Source organism: Theropithecus gelada, chromosome 12 (genome assembly GCF_003255815.1).
Source record: "Theropithecus gelada isolate Dixy chromosome 12, Tgel_1.0, whole genome shotgun sequence".
Classification (NCBI taxonomy): domain Eukaryota; kingdom Metazoa; phylum Chordata; class Mammalia; order Primates; family Cercopithecidae; genus Theropithecus; species Theropithecus gelada.
This window is the reverse complement of record NC_037680.1, coordinates 9,827,224-9,833,046: the sequence shown is the minus strand read 5'-3', so window position 1 is coordinate 9,833,046 and position 5,823 is coordinate 9,827,224. Positions and strand designations below refer to the sequence as shown.

The window sequence follows — 5,823 nt, the reverse complement described above, 5'->3', positions numbered from 1 at the left end:
AGTTGCCATAGTATCTCTATGCTTGATGACTCAATCACCTGATATAAAGCACGCGAAGGTGACCAAATTGCTAGAATTAACCCTATTCATATAGTCATGTCAGATCAATAGAAATATTACTTTGTCCTTGTCCTCATGTAATGTCAAAGATCGATGAAACCTCAGAAATGACCTGATGGTTCAGTGTCCCTAGGGGAATTTGCTGCAAGTGAAATATTCCAGACCCCTTCTCCGAAGATTCTGAATCTAAGTCGGGGATGAGTCCGCAAAGATTTACTTTTCTATAACCACATCAGGTGAGCCCAGTGAGAAACTTCAGGAAAATCTTGGATAAACATTAACCTAGTCCAATTGCCTTATTTTATTTATTTATTTAAAATGTTTTTCATTTAATATTTTTTTCTTCAGGTCAGATGGGTAATGTGCCAATGTGAGGGTGGCACGTCTCACACACGTGCGTGAACACCCACTCATCTATGCTCATGAACTACAAAAGGTTCGATTGCCTTATTTTGTAGATGAAGAAAGTCACTTGAGATGTGAAGCTACTTAATTTACTGCTCTGTTGGTACCATTGGTACTAGGACTAAATTTGGGTCTCTAAACTCATAATCAAGTGGACTGATTCCTAAACTTTAACCACAGGCCCCAGAAATGCAGGTGTAGTGAGCATTATTAAAGGTTAAATAAATAACAGGAGTCACACATGCAGTATTTATCAACAAGCACAGCAATGACCTTTTGATTGAAAGTGGATCTGTTATTAGGCCTCCACTTGCCAGCTAGCCTAGCTCAGCTGGGGGCACCAGAAGTCAGTTCAGGCCTAAAAGTAATCAAACTGAAGACTGGATGAAACTTATAATGAAATCTTCAAACAGATCCTTCCCCAGAAGTCACCATTTCCAGACTAGTCTGGGTTGGAAATACCAGCTTCAGGTTTTTAGAGTAAACATGTAAACCATGTCCTCTGTAGAAATGGACCTAAAACAGGCCTGATCTTTGGACCTCCTAAGGGATGCTATGTGTTTGGACAAGGTCGTGGATTTATCCAATCAAATGCTTACTTGAGTGGTTTTAGAGCAGTTCCTTGTATGTGGTGAAAAGGCAGACTGAACAAGAATCTCCAGATCAGAAATATGGGGAGGGGTCAGGAGAGTATAGTAAATTCCCTCCCAATACACACTAGTACCATGTGGATGGCAGCTGTGAGCTCCTTGCATTTAGGGAAATGGTCACTTGGTGTGTGATACAGTACCTGCACCTCCATGCAAGACTGTAGACATGGGGAGCCTTTACTTCCATCTGGGAGCATGCTATGTTGCCTCTGTCAATAACTATCTCTATAAATTTTAAAATTTCGGTTCAGATATAACTTTTGCATCCTTTATCTGTGGCTGTTGGTGTCTTTCCATTAGTCATGTCCCATGGCCCTGTTGTGATAACAATGCACCCACAGTCCTCAGTTCATGTAAGCACATACAATGAATAGTAATGAAGATGATGGTTTGGACATGCCACTTCTATTTCTGCAAGCCTCCATAAATCCAAGGCAAGATTCTAAGGTGCCTGCTGGTGCCCCATAGAATTCTCTTCTGAACCCAGTTCTTCAGCCTCCGTATCTTTTTAGTCTTTGTTTCATCATCCTCTGCCCTCTTGATGTTGTTAGTCTATTTAACAGACATCTATTCTTTAGGCATCTAAGCCTCCATTCCATCTGGAAAGCTGTCTATACTTTTGTGAAGACCTGGATGATCCCTGTCCACTGCCCATGGTCAAGGGTGAGGAGCGGCTCAGCAGGCACATCCCTGCTCTTACCTGCTGCCTCCCTTCCCTGCTTGTTGGTTAATTGTGCTCAGTGCCCTTTGAGGTAGGGCTCCAGCATGCCCCGATGTCCGCAATTCTCTCTCAACCAAGACTTCAGCACAGCACAAGGAGTGTTTTGGTTTTTTTGTTTGTTTTTGAGATGGAGTTTCGCTCTTGATGCCTAGGCTGGAGTGCAATGGCACAATCTCAGCTTATTGCAACCTCTGCCTCCTGGGTTCAAGTGATTCTCCTGACTCAGCCTCCTGAGTAGCTGGGATTACAGGTGTCTGCCACCATGTCCAGCTAATTTTTTGTATTTTTAGTAGAAACGGGATTTCACCATGTTGGCCAGGCTGGTCTCGAGTTCTTGATCTCAGGTGGATCCACCCTCTTCGGCCTCCCAAAGTGCTGGGATTGCAGGTGTGAGCCACCGCGCCCGGCCAGCACGAGGTGTTTTGAGGTATATTGACAACCGGAAATAACTAATATGGGTGCTCACAGAATCAACTATAACATGATTTAACTAAAAATCTGCCCCTTTCAATTCCAACATTTGATTTTCGGGCAAATCAGTTATTTCTTAGGAAATTAAAAACTGAATTCTCATAGGATTTCAGAAATGACTCTGATTTCAAAGTGCAAACTGCCTGAAAGCCTGAACTAACCACTTAACATGAATTACATCCCAAAACTCTAATTCAGAAATATTATGTTACCTACTTTGTAAAAATCTTTCTGTGGTGTGGTACTTAGCCCTTGGGTCACTTCTGACCACCAACATGGAGAAATAAAACATTTTTATGTGATTGTCTTCTTTTCCTCATCCTTGCTCTTAAATACTGTATTTCTCTTTGATGCCCTATGTTTATTTTAGAGCATTTTCCAAGTCTTTTAATGTTTTCTAATCCTGCCCCTGCCCTCCTTATGTGACTATCTAAAACAAAACAAAACAAAACAAAAAAGCCCACCTAATTCATCTTAGAATGTATTGCAGACAAATGACTTACCCACATATCAAGGATTTATTATAGAATAAAATATATAAACATAAACAACTCAGATCTGATAGTCTTGGATGGATCATAAGGCATTATTTTGATTTTATGTGGCCTGAAATGATTATTGTGAGCACTAATGATCATTTTTCTAATCTTGGGTGTGGGTGGCAACATGATTACTTGGTTTTGTTGTATGCATCGTAAACAGATCCTTTGAAAAGCAAAACCATGCACTAACAAAGTGAGTTAGACAGTTTGTAAGTATGAAAATAAAGAAACATTTACATAGCTTAAAATACCCCAACTGAAGAGCCTATTTCTGAGAGAAGGGTAAAAATTTTTGAGAACAGAATTCTTTGAAAAACATAATCGTGCTAGGGAGGAAAGATGCCAGATTCTCTTGAATTTTTGAACTCCGATATAAATGGACTGATCTAAATATAGGGAAAGTTACTTTGTAAATTGAAAATGCATTAGGACATTTTACCCCCACTCCCATGGGAATGCCTTGTCTGGAATAGATGTGCATCGGGCCATATTTTGTTTGGTTTGAAAGGAACGTGAAAATTGAAGGACATTTTGCTCCTGCTTTGATTATTGTAATGCCAACACACTTTTGTTTGATGCAAGCCTGGTGACTCCTGGCGAGAAGAGAATTATGCTTGTGCAATGAGATTTTCTGGATGAAGAAAAGAACACATGACAACCTCAGCTTTTCTGCCACGTTCTGAACTAAATGTAAAAATACATGTTTGTCCTTCCTAGAATGCTGCATCAACTCTAGGTGATTTAGATACAGTTTAGAGAAGACCCTTCAAATGCCAATGAACTTCCAGAATGCATTACATCTTAATTTAGAGTAACACTAGCAGACATGGAGAAAAATTAGTTGGGTCTACAAAATAGCCAAACTGGGATCCCAAGGGGGCAACCAAAAGCCCTGGCTTTGCCTTCATCTTAGTTTACACAGCACATTCCAGTTTCATGGATCTATAAATACCACTTGACTTTCTCAAATGATAAATTAGCGGCTCCTAAGAGGAAATGAAAATAAAAAAAATCAAGCGATTCTTTTGTCTCAGCCTCCTGAGTAGCTGGGATTACAGACATATACCACCACACCTGGCTAATTTTGTATTTTTAGTAGAGATGGGGTTTCTCCATGTTGGCCAGGCTGGCCTCGAACTCCTGACCTCAGGTGATCCAGCAGCCTTGGCCTCCCAAAGTGCTGGGATTGCAGGCGTGAGCCACCATGCTTGACTTGAAAATAAAAAGATTTTGAAGCTTCTCATGGAGAAAGAATTATAAAATTTCAAGGCTAGAAGGGAAAAAAGAAGCAATACATTGATTAGGCACCTAGCACAGATCAGAGCCAATTCTTGTTTAATTCTCACACCACCCTCCCAGCTTCATGTTGTTGTCCTCCTTTGGCCGATGAAACTGAAGGTCAGGGTGGACTTCCCAAAGTCGCAGAGCTATTAAACATTCCAGAAGACCCTTCGTTTTTCACTACCTCTGTCTGATAGGGCACAGAATTAAGAGAAACTCCCAGGGCAGAGTCAAATGTTTCCACCAGGACTGCCAAGAGCCTTGGTTTCCTCTAAAACACACACACTGCTTTTCACGGCCAAGCAGACCTTGTATTCAGGGCTAAGGGATGAGTTCTCAGTATCTGTGTGGTCCCAAGCATACCATTTTCTGGGTGGCCCACTCAACATGACAGAGCCTCCAATGAGGTTTCTCTCCCTTAATTAAGTTCCTTAGTTTTTTCTGGTGTTCGAGCTCTACCCTGTGGACTATTTATGGGGTCCTGGTTCCTGTCTAGCTCTTTCCCCTACCTCATCCCCCAGGGACCCTAGGGCCTTTGCTTTGCTAATTCCCAGCCAACCCTACATTTTTACTGAAGATTCAGCTCGGAGTATCTTGAGCCCTTGCCTGAGAACCTCCAATGTCTGAATGTCTTCCGCCTCATATCTCTGTCATTTAGTCCATGATGCCTGAAAACTTAATTCCTTTCAGAAAGTAAGGCCATGCATGTTTGAACACTCTGACTTTTAGAAATTGCATCTTTATATCAAACCCAAATCCTTCTTCGTATGGCTATTACCAGTGGTCCTGGTCCTTAGATTGACTTTTTTTTTTTTTTTCCCCTGAAAGATCACAGCAATTAGATGACCAAGTTATGTGCCATTTCTTACAGCAAATGAAAAATATCTGGAATTGATTCAAGTTCGTAGGCTCAGGATGACATTCATTCATTCAAAATACATTTTTTGAGTGACTGACAGTGCCCACTGTCCATATCAGTGGGCAAAAGCCATGAGAAATAAGTCTGATCTCTATTCCCTGGGAAAAAACCGTTAAAGATTTAAAGAAGACAGTTATCTTTTGACCACTGAGTCATCTTCAGGCCTACAGGCTTCATGTATCTAGTTCTTTCTGTCTATGATATGACCTCCTCTTTTGGAGGAAGTTTATTAGAATATAAATACCAAAAGGCTATGGTCTACATGGTGTTCATCATTACATCCACTGTGGCTAGCAAATTGTAACACTTAATAAGAAGCTTTAAAAATAATATGAATACATCATGTTTATTTCTGGAACTCTTCTAATCTGAGCTGAAATTTGAACTGAGTCTCTTTTAGCTAGAATTTACAAACTTACTTCCTGAATGAAATGGAATCAGTGAAATAGAAATCATTTTACACTGAAAGGGAAGAGATTGATCATAACATGATGTTTTAAGGAAACAACAACAAAATTAGAACATAAATGGTCTAATCAGGTCAAAAGTAGGCATTACAAGAATAAATAAGCTTACAACTGCAGGCAAATCAGAGATTCTGGAACACATAGGTATTAGGCTGATTTTGCATCGCTATAAAGAAATACCCGAGACTGGGTAATTTACAAGAAAAGAGGTTTAATTGGCTCACAGTTTTGCAGGCTTTACAAGAAGCATGGTGCTGGCATCTGCTCAGCTTCTAGGGTGGCTTCAGGAAGCTTACAATCATGGCAA

The 5,823-nt window shown here is 40.5% G+C and overlaps 1 pseudogene; it reads right to left on the bottom strand.

The window, feature by feature from the left end:
* Nucleotides 1-407: 407 nt before the first annotated feature.
* LOC112636848 lies at nucleotides 408-499 on the bottom strand (annotated as a pseudogene).
* Nucleotides 500-5,823: the final 5,324 nt, after the last annotated feature.